General features: G+C 29.7%; 1 long non-coding RNA gene across 1 annotated transcript; it reads right to left on the bottom strand.

Moving 5' to 3' along the window:
- Positions 1-7,216: 7,216 nt before the first annotated feature.
- LOC107011637 lies at positions 7,217-12,169 on the bottom strand. The gene is made up of 3 exons (XR_001455913.2): positions 11,453-12,169; positions 7,904-8,465; positions 7,217-7,595 (listed from the first exon to the last, which is right to left on the bottom strand). It is a non-coding gene; the product is annotated as an uncharacterized LOC107011637 (long non-coding RNA).
- Between the last annotated feature and the right edge of the window lie 4,105 nt (positions 12,170-16,274).

The raw sequence follows: 16,274 nt of genomic DNA, 5'->3' as shown, positions 1-16,274 counted from the left end.
AACTTATTATTTTAATAAAAAATCCATGAAAGTATAATTTTTTTAATGTAATTAGAAATATGGTAATTATTTCATTGTTTTTAAATTTTATGTCTAGCTAAATTATATCATACTCCTTCTGTTTTAATGAAATCCTATTTTCTTCTTTAGGTTAATTAAAAAAGAATGATCTTTTTTTTTATGAGTTTCCTGATTTGATAAATTAAATTATATTTATTTTGTATTAGTTTAAATTATTATAAATTAATTAAATCTTAATCAATAATTGATCCAGTCCAATCTATAAACAATTCTATTCAAAATTCATTTGTTGATCATATAAAAAGATAAACTATAATTAATTGGTTTCCAATACCCTAGAAATTATTCTCCAAAATCAAACTTTCGAATCGAAAGCATTCGAAATTATGATACAAAAATAGTGGATGAACATTTTTCATAGAATTCCTTTTAAAGATATAACATAATAAAATAGTGAAATAGAATGTTCTAAAATATTTGCTGAGAAGAAGTGGGAATATAGCAGAAGAAAGGAGAATGAATTAATATTGCAAAAGAAATGGCAATGATTTTAATGGCCTAAGAAGTTGGACCCAATTAATTCCAACCTTCAATAAAAAAAATGTCATATAAGTATGAGTTAGCATACCTTATCTATGATAAATATTTTTACTAATGCAGGAACAATTAAATCGAAATAGTTATAATTTTGTACATGGAGCAGATTTTAACCATTAATTCATTTGCAACTTGTGATTATTGCATAATTTCTTTTATGATATAGTATATCTTATTTAGAATCCCTTCAGCGGTCTAACTTAACAAACTCAAGATCATCCATCAAACAACTGCCAAATCTGTAACGCTGCAGCAGAAACCTCCCAACATAGAGTGCAACATTGCCCAAAACTTCTAAAACCAACACAATATGGACTGGCTACTCTACCTTAAAAATCCCAATCGTACCTTTTCAAACCCCTCTCTCCGTTGGGAAATCTTTTTTCCCTTTTGCTATATAGCACATCTGGATAAACCGAAATAATAATACCTTTCACAACACAAACTCAATGTAGACGGTTCCTTCACTGCGACAAATCTGGCTAGCAGATTAGGTGGAGTTATCCGTGATGAACACGGCAATGGGAAGATAGGATACGACCAACAACTCCAAAGTTTCAATGCCACCTTATTGGAATTGTTTGCACTACTATCATTCTTTGGCAATTGAGACAGACTCAACAGAGGTAATTACCCTTATAGTTGATAATATTAATCCACTATATGACTCCATCCTTTCTTCTTGCAGATACTGGCTGAGGAAACTGCAGAATCCCCTTATCAACCACAACTTTAGGGAATGCAACAAGGCGGTGCATTACTTGGCTAACAAAGCTCCTACTACTAGTATTAATTGTAACTTTGTAATTCTACTTTAGCAGAAGATGTAGCGGGACACATTAGTACTAAACAAGTGTCCGTAGCAACTTGTACTACTCTAGCAAGGAACTACAATGTTCCATCTGTATCCACTACTTAAGTTTTCATATTATATATAAATATATATCCTTTCCTACCAAAAAAAAAAGAAAAAGAGTATATCTTATTATCTTTGTTGGCTTATTTTTCAAAATCCCAAAAAAATTATTCCAAATAATTAATCATTTATCTCCAAAATATATTTCGATTAAAATATTAAAGAAGCTTAAGCAAATATTGCAATGAACTAAGAGGGTCAAAAATGGAGAATAGTGGTCATGAATGAAGAAAGTATTTCAGTTTTGAAATAATCTCAAGAGTGAAAAAAGGTTAAAAAGGAAAGAAAGAGAAATATATAAAAATAATGTTAAAAAGAAAGTAGCAATAGCTAGGGTTGTCAAAACAATATGAAAAATTTATGGAATTTACTTAACTTAATCGATTTATGTTACTTTTTCAATATATTCGTGAATTTTTATTTAAGTGTATAACCGTTACAAACAATTGGGATATTGATCATTTTAATTTATGAAAAAACTAAAAAATTCTCAAATCGAACCGAATAACCTTACATGTATGTAATATATTTTATATATTAACAATATGTTAAATTTAATACATAAATATATTTTATACGTTTTTCAAATATAAATAGTACTTAGGTCCTGCCTCTGGTGATTAGATGACTTTGGGTATTTGCTCTTTAATTAGCCTTTTACTTAATTAGATTTAAAATTAATAGATATTGTAATATATACTCTATCAAACAATACAACAAAGCTTATTCAAACACTCCTATTAAATATTTAAGATCAAACAATACGACAACAAAGTTTTACATTATTTTCTTTTTGATGAAGAATTAAAGTGGTTCTTCAAGAACATATTTAAAAAAGAAATATGTAAATATAGTACAACATTTTGAGGTGATATTTTAAGAGTAAAAAAATAAAAAAATTAACCGATATGATTGGAATCATCCTAAAAAGTCTAATTTTTATTTTATATTATAAAATACCCAAAAAATTGATAACAGACCGAATCATACTATTGACACCCCTAACAATAGCCACTACAGGAAACATGGTATTTAGTGACAGAAAATTATGTCGTTAAAAGTCATATTCTTATTGCTATAAGTCAATAATAACATAAAATATTTTTGCTCACTATCGAGCCCTAATAGCTTTGTCTTTAAAAGTCATATTCTGGTTGCTATAAGTCAATAACAACATAAATAACTTTTTTTGCTCAATATCGATCCCTAAAAGGTCTGTTGTTTAAAGTTAACGATCAAATTTGAATCTAGTCGTTAAAAATTCTTTAGTGATGACAAATATTCTTGTCATTACATTTTCTTTTAACGACTAGATTTTCTTTTGCTAACTCTCATTTTGATTGTTATGTTCTTTTCTTTTCATTCTCTAATTCTATATTTATATTTGGGGACAACCAAAAATTTTGAACGTCTGATTATTACCTACATTAACATACACATATACACCCATTTTGAAACATTAATATGGTCAATATTCACATAAAAGTTTGTCAATTGGAAAAGGTGGAACATTATATATTCTTTTATAACTAAAAAAAGGAGAAATCTAACAATTACTAACTAATTGTAAGAAGAAGAACATATAATTCACTAATAAGAGATAAATTTAAGGGAAAATTATATGGAAACATACATTTATATGAGAAATTAATTAAAATAGCTACTGTTTGCTTTATCTACAATTTGTCATTTACTTTTTGTTATTATTACGTTGTCAGTATAATCAGTTTAAGCGTTTCTTTTCCCCATCTTTTTTATCCCAGTTCACACGCTACTTGTGTGCATGTGCAAAAGAAATTAACTTTTTTCACAATAAATTTAAAATTTCTACATTTTGCCTCTCAAATTTTTCTCTCAAATTTCTAGGTAATTGTCTTCAAGATTTCGTGCTTATTTCATTATTTTGTATTGTATATTACTGCTAACTTTTTTGTTCCTTTTTAGTTTTTCCATTTTATACATCCAAAATCATGGATGAAGAAGAAACACCTTGTAAGAAAATCACTAAAGGTATACAAGCAAATCAACAATTTTTGTATGCTTTTCCATCTTTTTCTTTGAGGTTTAACTCAGAATTTCGAAGAAATTTCAGGATGCATGGCTAAATCTCGAATTAATCAACAAGATGGTATGTCGAAGTCTAGTAATACCTCATTGAAAATGCACGAAGTAATGTATGTTGCAAAATCAAAAGGAAAGACCAAAAAAGTGTATAAACATAAAGAAGACAAAGTTGTTGATGTTTTGACTTCAAAGAAGCAGCTAAAGTAAAAGAGATTGCATCTACAAGCAATTAACAAGACAAATCAATTGAAGTTTTGATTTCAAAGAAGAAGCGTAAAGTAAAAGATATTGGATGTACAAGTAATAAAGAAGATGTTCAATCTAATTCAATCGAACAACTACATTTTGAAAGAATTGAGGTAAGTTGTATGTATGTTTGAAGTTCAGATCTAATTTTATACGCATATCTTAACTGTTTAAATATATTTGTATCTCTATATACAAAAATGAAATTCTATATTTCAGTTGTTATTGTCATGATTTTGATATTTGTGTTATACTTATTGATAAATTGTACAATTGTTTTTGTTTTGATTGTATCCATATTTGTATAACTTTGTATTTGTATGTAAATATTCACTTTGTATAACTTTGTATTTGTAAATAAATATTCACTTTATATAACTTTGTATTTGTATATAGATATTCACTTCGTGTAACTTTGAATTTGTATATAGAATTCAGTTTGTATAACTTTGTATTTGTATATAGATATTCACTTTGTATAACTTTGAATTTGTATATAAATATTCACTTTGTATAACTTTGTATTTGTATATAGATATTCACTTTGTATAAGTCCGTATTTGTATATAGATATTTACTTTTTATAACTTTGTATTTGTATATAGATACTCATTTTGTATAAGTTCGTATTTGTATATAAATATTCACTTTGTAAAGTCTGTATTTATATATAGATATTCACTTTGTACAGTTCTGTATTTTTTATACTGTTTTTGCTATTTGTATTTCATAATTATACATTCGAAATTGTATAATACATTTACATTATTTACTAGGGAGTACAATTTCTTCTAAAGAAAGATCCACTTTACACCCACACATGCAATGTTATACCAATATTGGGGTAATGGATCAATTACGCTCCAAATTGCCTGAAGTTGCGTTCAATCAATTTTGCGCATCATCTTGTTTCGCTCAAATATCAAGTATGCATCATTATCATGTTCAAGCACAATTGTTTAGACTGTTGCAAGAGGTAAAGGGTAGTTCTTCTAATGCCATTATGATTTACATAAATGGTACCACTCTGCGTTTCACCCATAGAGATTTCTGTCTTGTTTTTGGGCTTAAATGCTGTGATGAACTATTACAATTTGTGTTCAACACTGAAAAACCAAATTGACTTCTTCAGATGTATTTTCCAGGAAAAAAAAGTATATCGAAAGCAGAACTTGGAATTATGTATTTCATACATTCTTACATTATATCTAAAGAGCCATTCTCTACAACAATTGATCGAATCGACTTTGATTTGGTAGAATCTGGAATGTATATGGATTATCCGTGGGGTAACAAAGCTTTTGAGGAGCTAACAAAAAATTTGACTGAAAAAATGAACAAAACAGAGAAGTATTACATAATTCATGGGTTTCCTATTGTTAGGCAAGTGTGATTTTATGAATGTTGTTCACAGGAGACAAAAATAATTGATGTTAAGAAATCTGGTCAAATTCCTAGAATTCTCAACTGGGTCACCTAATGTACCGTGGTTTCACGGTATTTTAAATATTTTTTCTTAAGTTCAGTGTGTCCAAAAGCCTTTTTGTATTGATTTTTATGTAAGTTTTTCCTTATTTGCAGAAAATCTGTCCAAAGATGAACGCGGAAGTTTTTGAGCGAGAAATGCAGAAGAGACCACCTAAGAAGCTTATGACGGTCCGTCGAGCTTGTGACGGTCCGTAGGTGGCATCGTAGTGAGGAGAGAAGCTGCTGAAGGAAGATGGGGAAGCCACGACGGTCCGTACTGCTGGTTCGTTGTAATGATCAGAGAGTAGCCCCAGTATCCAAATTCCAAGAAGTTAAAGTATTATGGAATAGAGACTCTCAATGGACCGTCGTGCTTGGAACGGTCCCTCATACCTGTTCGTTAAGGGTAATGAAGAAAGCAGCAGAAGAATTTGTGAAGTTTGGGACGACGAAGGCCATGACGGCCCGTCGTGACCACGATGGTCCGTCGACTCAGACGCGTTTTGACAAATTTTCAGAAATTAGAATCCTTCTTTTATTAGGTTTTTATTTTTATAAATAGTTCGAAAAATCTCGTTTTTGGGGTTAGACTTTTTGATAGTTAGCCTTTTGGATAATCTTTAATTCTCTTGTTCAAGTATTGAAGGATTAATTTCAGCAATTGTTAGACTTTTTCTGGAATTGATTGTTGGTGCTTTTGTTGATTAATCAAGTGAATTTCTGAATTTTATTCTTTCTCATTAAAGTAAGTGCATGAATTCTTATATTAAATATATGAATAGTGTGATTATGACCATGGGTAACTAAACTCCATAACTAGGGTTGTGGGAACCATGGGTGAATAATGATGTAAAATCTAACTATAATAGCAATTCTAAAATAGTGTCTTGCATGTATTGATACTTCTTTCGTTTAGAAGTCTTTTTAACGGATGGCCAACGTTAGAACTCGCCTTAATGCTATTTGCCGAACCAAGGAGGTAGATAATAGGAAAATAATTATCAACATAGATTTAGTGTACACTATCTAATAGGCTAGTGTCGATTAGTACGAAGCAATAACTTAGTCAAATATCGAATACAGTGCTTAATATGAGGTAAAGGTAAGGGTTAGTATAGCAACACACGTAGCCGGACCAAGGTGCAGAGTGAAATTTTCTAGATGCCGGACCAAGGATGTAGAGATACATAACTTATCACTTTACATGCAAGATACTAGGAAAGAATTGTTATAGTTAGAATTATCAAATTAGGGACCTGTGGGGAACACTTAAGCCCTAGTTACTTTTATTAATTGATTAAGCTCCTAGTTTTGAATCTGTTAGTTGTTTACTTTAATTTAGTTAATTATTTTAATTAATTTAGAAATAAAAAACCCCTTTATTTTCTTTTGTTTTCTAGGAAAATAATTGACTAAATAATAGTAATAATAGAATAAAGTTAAGTCTGAATTATATTCCTCGTGGGAACGATCCCAACCTCATTAGTTGGGTTCTTTACTTGATACGAACGTTTTACTTCTTATTTGAAAAGTAAGTTTGAGCGTATCAAATTTCTAGAATTCTCAACTGGGTCACCAAAAAGGATTATCACCGCATCAACTACTTCATGAAAGCAATGTTTCGTGATGTCAATAATCCGGTATGTATTTTTGCCTACTTTTAATGTGTGTTGTTCTTTATTTTATATACAGATATTGTTTATCATATTTATACATATACAATCAATAGAACTTTCATTTTTATACATATACAAATATTGAGTTACAAGTGTTCATACATATATAAATTTTGTGTTCTTTCGTAAATAATTTATGTAGTTACTCACTAATTATACATATACTTATATATATGCAATGATTTTGTTATAAATTTAAGATAACTTTTAGAACATAACTCCCACCCCATCAGAAATTGCAATCATTCCATTGCCGCCAGAGTATGTCTAATCTGATACAACTTCACCATCAAAAGAACCTTCCAACACAATGCAGATGATGTTATACAATCTCCTGAGTCAGATGATGACTTTCAAGACCACCAAAATCAATTAACAATAGAAAGAAAAAGATTGTATTTGATTATGATATCTTAACTATCAAAAAGCGACTCAGGCAATCTGTTCGAATATACCAAAGAAGATCCCACACAAACTTGTTCAAGATCACGATATACAAAGGCCACAAACACGTAATGCCCCAGTCTCTCCATCAGTGAAGACTCGACGTGTGAGGTACAGAAAGCAACCTGATGTTGTTGTAACCAAGCCAGTCATCAAACAATTGCCTGTCAAACATAAATATCAAATGCTACAGGTGTTACAACATCGAACAACGATTTATCTCAAGTCAACTAAGTTGCTTGTTACTTGTTGCTGTGAATAAACCCTATCTTTCAATGAACATATATTTTCAACATTGAACGCTCTTATTCTAAATATTCCTGATTTATTAATATCTGAGGCCTTCATTACCAGTTGCATTTATTGGAGTAACACACAAGTGTATAACTACACGTTAAATAATTAAGATATACAGATAAGTCAAAATTATACACCTAATAATAGTTGAACAGATTTATACAAATGATGTTACCTGATTGAATTTGATCTTTTTGTCTTGAACTGAAATCGTTCCGCAATTGCATATTGCTACGTAACACACTTCAATGTAGCTTTATTATTGTACACTTGATCTACCTTTACATACTTATATGATGTATCAGTAATCACCACACTGCAATTCACCATTTGAAAGTATCAAGGGGATTTACTATCTCTGCAACTGTCATTTTCTGTTTCTCAAATTTCTCAAAATCAGTCATACAAAGTGATCCCAAAACATCATATAACACCTATTAGAGATAGTTATACAAGGGGGGTATTTACTAAATTCATTTATAGACTTTTTTAGCATAACATATACTCGCACCGCCATCTCATTGTGTACCACCATCCTAGTACTGCTCTGATAAACCTTATATTCAATTTTTAGTACCTTCGCAGTCACATCCACAGATAGTTGAGTTGCATTTATATTATATAACTCAAAAAAGAGGCATTTTCTCTAAAACCAACTCCTCAATAACATAGTCAACATAAGAGTTTGCATCATCCCATTTTTCAGAATGTTACCAAGATAGCTATGGAAGACATTCCTGTATACAATCAAATATTAGTATAAATCAGTTGTTATTAATACATTTATACATAAACTAATTATACAATTTTACAAATTGTAGTCACTATATAACAACTAATTTATACAATAATTAACACAATTCAATTCTTTCAACTTTTTTATACAATTAATCACTAAAACAAGTTAGTTATACATCTCTTTATATATATATATAACCGTTTAAGTTTATACGAACACTAACTTATACAGTCACTAACTACACACAAACTACAAATATCAATGAATTATACATATTCAAATAGCAATTCAACTAAAACTAATTTATACACTTTTACAAATCTAAATCATTCTTTACAAACTAAATTATACAAAAATTAATTTTATACAATTAATCACTTAAACAACTTAGTTATACATCTACAGATATAACAGTCTATGTTTATTCGAACACTAACTTATACAGTCACTAACTACGTATAAACTACAAATATCATTGAATTATACAGATTCAAATAGCAATTCAACTAAAACTAATTTATACACTTTTATAAATCTAAATCACTCTATACAAACTTAATTATGCAAAAATCAACTTTGTACAATTAATCACTGAAACAACTCAGTTACACATCTACAGATATAACAGTCTATGTTTATACGAACACTAACTTATACAGTCACTAACTACACATAAACTACAAATATCAATGAATTATACATCTACAAATCGCTATTCTCAATCACTCTATACAAACTAAATTATGCAAAAATTAACTTTATATAATAAATCACTGAAACAACTCAATTATACATCTATATATATATAAAAGTCTACGTTTATACAAATACTAACTTATACAATCATTAACTACACATAAACTACAAATATCAATGAATCATACATATACAAATCGCAATTCAACTAAAATTAATCTATTCATTTTAACGAATCTAAATCACTCTATACAAACTAAATTATTCAAAAATTAACTTTATACAATCAATCACAGACTCACTCATCTACAGATTTAAGTCTACATTTATACGAATACTAACTATACAGTTACTAACTAGAAATTATTTACAAATATCAATGAATCAGACATATTAAAATCACAATTCAACTAAAACTAATTTATACAATTTACAAATTCAAATCACACTATACAAACTAACTCCACACGAAATAATTGAAAAATACATTCAATCAAAGTTTTAATATTCAATTAAGATTTGAGTTTTGATTAAACAATTTATACAATTGAAGTAGTTTCTTCGACCTAAATGTCAATCGATTCAATCGAATCTCCAGAGCATAAAATAGAAAAGAGATGAAACTATATACCTAAACTGATTCGATTCATTGTATTATGTACCTGTTGTATAATCAGTGATGAAATCGACGCTGATTCGACGATCTTAGAAGAAAAATGAGTTGCCGACTGTGATTTGGGATCGAAGGTATTCTATTTTGTTGTAGAAGAAAAGTACTCAATTCTATTGCAAAAGGAAGGTAACTTGTAATTATGAAACTTTAGCTTAATTAAATAATAATTTTAAATATGGTGTCTATTTGTGAAAATTTCCCTAAATTTAATCATCAAAAAAATATAAAAATAAAATAGTTATAAACAGAGAATAGTACAATCAGATTTGACTAGCCCCATTAATGATCATATACATTTACAAATACAACAATGTACAATACAAATTTAAATAATTGCAATCACACCTGTATACATATGACAATCTAGAAAAATGCAATTGCATCTAGACAATATTTTAGACATTTCAAAAAGATTTACCTTGCTGATAAAAAGGAAAGAAATCCTAATAATTGTTTGAGAATATTAACCAGCGAGGGAAGGATCAATAAATGTTTTTATTTCAATTCAAATTTGAAGTAAGGTATTAGAGCAGTAGAAAAAAAAAAGGGAAAATCAATCAGTTTTAGGCAACTCCAATTGGCAGTAGCACAAACAAGAACTATAGCGTACTCAATCACACATTTTCCAACAAAATGCTTAATCAAGGTAATACCAAACATTAATCCACCAACCCCAAAACATAAGCTCGTTCTGAAGGTCGAACATTCAGTGAGATGATTAGTCATATAACTTTAATATGAAATGCGAGCAGGTGAATATAGACATTGAAAAAGATATAGAGGAAAACTGATCAAATAGCACTCAAGCAAAGAATTAGGAGCTTTTTCATGTAAACTGAACTTCCCACAAGATAAAACCAATTTATGTTACTAAACCGATTAATCTTAACACGTATTAACCAATACAATGATCACCAAGTTACGCTTAGAACTAACAGTAGTTACACAAAGTAGAGTTAGAAGTATTTTAAACAATAAAAAAATGAAACAGACATGGGTACACCCATAAGAAAGGCTAAAACTTTAGAACTTCCTAAAAAAAAGAAACTGTGACTGAAGGCTAGCATTTTTAAATAATAAAGTCAAAATTTTGTATGCAACTAAGGAAAGAAAACAGAGACTATACTTGGGGCACCAGAACCATAAAGAAGACTATCAAAATCGCAAATAGCAGTGGCTCAAAATAGAACGGTGCAGCTAACATATTCATTGACACCAAACGAAAAATGTATCATCTCAAACGAACTCAAACAAAGATTCAGCTGAACATAAAGAGACCAAATCGAGCCCACATCTATGAAGACCAACTTATAATATCGGAGTAGATTCACTGATGCTTGATACCACATTAGGCACAAGAGTCAAAGCAAGACGAACATCTGATTCAAAACAACACGAAAGATAAACTTAAACAACTACAAACTGATTTGAACATCTAATCGAGTCAAGGCATGAATAACACAATGATTGGTCAAGAATATTCAAAAAGGTATAACCCATGACCGTTGATATTTGATAAAAGCGATAAAAAAAAGCCAAGGAAGACTCAGCAGAGACAGGCTCACCACATAATGCTCGGAATCAAAATGAAAACTAAACAAAGGAGTAGATATTACCTTTTTTTCGGGCAGCGATCCTGGATGAACGAACTTGGACGAGCTATCCACCACCACAAAAGGATTTTTGGCAATAATCGGGGTTCCAAAACAGCAAATCCAAAACTCTAGAATACTATTACCCTATAAAATCCAATCTCCACAACCGTCTTGTGTATTTTTTTTTCGTATATGACATCAAAATCTAGTTTTTTTTTCTCTCTCCGCCTAAAACTTGATCCCCCCTTGAAGTAATATACGACTGGTATTTATAGGAAAAGAACTAAGATCGGTTAGGGGGGAATCTGGTGGATTAAGAATGAATTCAAATTTCGAAATGGTTTTTTTTTTTTAGGCAATAGCTAAGAGGCATGGGAGAGTTGTTCTCTGCTCTGAAACTCCGCGAAAAAGGGGGAAAAGGGGACGTGTCGGCGTATTGCTAGTACTGTTCACGCCGTTTCGTGCAGCTACTGATGCAGATGTTTGCTGGAGTCGCTTTTCCTAGTTTTCTGGACAGTATCGCGTAAACAAGACGATATTGGGACAGGTTGGTGTACCTGGATTTGGGCGATTTGATTGGATTTTCAGCTTTTTAGCGCGATTTCTGCTAGGATTTCGACTTGCGTCTCGTTTTGGACTAGATGGAGTTTCTGGTTTCGCAGGAAGAAGAAGAGGCAGGGCTGGGTCGGGTATTTGGATTTTTGGACTGAGCGTTGGATTTGACATAGATAGACAAGTGTTACATACAACTAGAAATATATAACTCTATATTAATTAGCAATTAATAAAGGCTAAACAGTCTGGTAGACCTTCGTACTTGTATCGAATTGTATTATGAACTCTTCTACTTAACTTTTTGTAATCTGGACTCTTATACTCAACATAACACAATATATATAAACTTTTCTGACCATTGATCATCCTTATGTGACATTAATATAGATGAGTTGGCAAGAGAGTGTAGTCACATGCATGCAAAGGCAAGTGAACATGATATTTGAAATTTCAACTTTTACTTTTAAGTTATTAAAATTATTGTTAAAAGAATAAATTTAAAAAGGAAAAAAACTTTATCTTCTTCCCCACACCATCTCCATCTTCTTTCCCACACCACATTTTTTCCAGTCACCCCAACCCCAACCTATTTTTCTTTCTTATCCACACCCTATTGTTATTTATCTTCATTTTTCGTTCACTTCTTTCTTCTTTTCCCCACCCATCCCTATTTTTTTCCTCTTCAATCATCACTTTCCCTTTTTTCCCTCCCATACCTAAATTTCTATCTTTCTGTCTTTCCTTGGTCATTTTCAACTTCTTTCTTGTTTTTTTTTTTTTGTTACCCTAAATAAAAAACAAATTTGGGCAAAAAATTTTGAACATAACAAGCAAAGAAAAATCAGAAATTAGTGGAGTTGTTGATATCTCTAATTAGTAACTTGACCTCTTTTGGTTTCAAAATTATTCTTGTATTTGTAAGCAATTTCGGGTGTGAAATAGTAGTTAGCATTGGATTATGAAAAGTTTGGTTAAATCTGGTTGTTATGTGGCTTGGTTGTTGTTATTGCGGTTGTTAGATGACTTAGGTTGTTATTACTTTGATCTCGCCGGTAATAATGGCGATGACGCCGGCAAAAATGGACGCCGCCGTTAAAAATGGAGACGATGCAATGACTCCATCGATTGCTCCGGCATCGACGAGATCCTCTACCTTGTTCCGATCAATTTGTATTGCTATCAATGTCGAGAAATTAAAATGCTATATTGGGTTTTACAATTGGATTTTACGATGCCAGCTTGGTGGTGAAATAGTGAAAATAGGGAGGATTAAATGTCAATAGTAAATTAAAATGGCACTAGCGGGGAGTTAAGTAGTTTCATGACTTCATCAGATTGCTAGATTGTGAAAAAATATGAAGAAGAAAAAAATGGGGATATGGAGATGGTGGAGTTTTGAAGTGATGGTGAGTCAGGGAAGGTGGAGGAAACGTGTACAAAAATAATAATTTTATTTTATTTGATAGAATAGATTATTATAAATTTGTCTTCTATTTAATATTTTTACTAATAATTTAAAAATTATTATGAAGAAAATTATGACTTGACATTAATATATATGACATGGATATAACATGTCATCTATGTAAGGGAGAGTGAGATACACATATGGTTAGAGAGATTTAAAAATCTCATTTTGGTTGAGTATAAGAGTCCAGATGACAAAAAGCTAATTAAAAAGAGTCCATAATACAATCCGATACAAGTACGATGATCCATCAGACTATTCTGCCATTAATAAACAGATAAAAAATTGTCACATATTAGCCTAAAAGTAACTTATCGACATTTTTAATTTACTTTTAAATAATAAAAAAATTAATATCATCTCTCTTTTAACTTCCAACCATTACTTCTTAAAAATCAGAAATTAGTGGAGTTGTTGATATCTCTAATTAGTAACTTGACCTCTTTTGGTGTCAAAATTATTCTTGTATTTGTAAGCAATTTCGGGTGTGAAATAGTAGTTAGCATTGGATTATGAAAAGTTTGGTTAAATCTGGTTGTTATGTGGCTTGGTTGTTGTTATTGCGGTTGTTAGATGACTTAGGTTGTTATTACTTTGATCTCGCCGGTAAAAATGGCGATGACGCCGGCAAAAATGGACGCCGTCGTTAAAAATGGAGACGATGCAATGACTCCATCGATTTCTCCGGTATCGACGAGATCCTCTACCTTGTTCCGACCAATTTGTATTGCTATCAATGTCAAGAAATTAAAATGCTGTATTGGGTTTTACAATTGGATTCTAATGGATTTTACGATGCCAGCTTGGTGGTGAAATAGTGAAAATAGGGAGGATTAAATGTCAATAGTAAATTAAAATGGCACTAGCGGGGAGTTAAGTAGTTTCATGACTTCATCAGATTGTTGGATTGTGAAAAAATATGATGAAGAAAAAAATGGGGATATGGAGATGGTGGAGTTTTGAAGTGATGGTGAGTTAGGGAAGGTGGAGGAAACGTGTACAAAAATAATAATTTTATTTTATTTGATAAAATAGATTTTTATAAATTTGTCTTCTATTTAATATTTTTACTAATAATTTAAAAATTATTATGAAGAAAATTATGACTTGACATTAATATATATGACATGGATATAACATGTCATCTATGTAAGGGAGAGTGAGATACACATATGGTCAGAGAGATTTAAAAATCTCATTTTGGTTGAGTATAAGAGTCCAGATGACAAAAAGCTAAGTAAAAGAGTCTATAATACAATCCGATACAAGTACGATGATCCATCAGACTATTCTGCCATTAATAAACAGATAAAAAATTGTCACATATTAGCCTAAAAGTAACTTATCGACATTTTTAATTTACTTTTAAATAATAAAAAATTTAATATCATCTCTCTTTTAACTTCCAACCATTACTTCTTAAAACTAGCAAAAAATTATTTAAAATTGTCTCTCCTTTCAAATTATTACATATTTTTTTAAATAATAAAAAAAATTATTTCCTCTCTCTAACATCAAACTATTTCTCCTTAAAACTAGCAAAAGATTATTCAAAACTCTCTTCTTTCAAATTATTTTGTATTTTTTTAAAAAATAAATTATTATCATCTCTATTCTATCTTCAACCATTTCCACTTAAAACTAGCAAAATATAGTTTAGAATTATATTTTTTTCTTAAAATTAACAAATAATATTTTGTTCATGATTATTCTTCCTTCAAAGGTATTCCTATGAGTTCATTACTTGTCAATTATTTTGCCTTTGAACTCAATTCTTATTCACTTAAAAAATTTGTATACATTTTTTTGCATTAGTATTCATTAAATTAATATTCATATAATAAATTGACACAAATTTGTATTGGATACATCTGTTTGTATTCGTAATAAATTGGTATACATTTACAGTTATATGTAGTAATATCTTTCAAATTTTATATATGTATACATTTATATATTGGATACATTCGTTCATAATCATTTATAAATTGATATACATTTGTTTGCATTAATATCTTTCTAATTTTAAATTTATATTGTATAAATTTGTTCGTATTCATAATAAATTGGTATACATTTGTTCGTATTCATAATAAATTAGTCTACATTTATCTGCATTAATATTTTTCAAATTTACATAAGTATACATTTGTATTGGATACATTCGTCCATATTCATTTATAAATTGGCATACATTTGTGTGCATTAATATCTTTATAATTTTACATATGTATATAGTTGCTTGCATTACTATTTTGGAATGTAATAAAAAAAATTCATTAATAATTATTAAGTGTTCGTTTGTATTCATGAACAAAGTTGGATACATTTGTTGGAGACAAAATAAATATTCATCATCAAATTTAATCAACAAAATCAATATTTTAAAAACTTGTCATAAATATATTATTATTTATTTATTAGAAATTGAGAAAATCTCAATTCAAGAAATCACGATATATTGAAATTTCGGGGGGGTGGGGGGAAACGTTGCAAAAAATACAAATACGATAATTTGTAAAAAGCAAGATAAAGAATGTATAAAATCTCAATTTTTAAAAAAATAACCCACACAATCAATATAAATAAAATTAGTAGGATTTGAGTTACTTATTGTGAAGGGTTACTGTTGTGATTGATCTTTAATGGAAATAATTTAAAGAAACATAAAATCCTAAACTTGAGAAAGGGAGGGGAAAAAAGGAAAGAAAAAGAGAATTAAAGAATACATAAAAAAAAAATTATTGACAGATTATAAGAAAGAGGAACAAGGAATAATAAAAACATAACTGCTAGGAAATAAAGTGAGAAAATCAGGGG

Source organism: Solanum pennellii, chromosome 1, assembly GCF_001406875.1.
Source record: "Solanum pennellii chromosome 1, SPENNV200".
Lineage (NCBI taxonomy): Eukaryota > Viridiplantae > Streptophyta > Magnoliopsida > Solanales > Solanaceae > Solanum > Solanum pennellii.
This window is presented reverse-complemented; position numbering and strand designations above follow the sequence as displayed.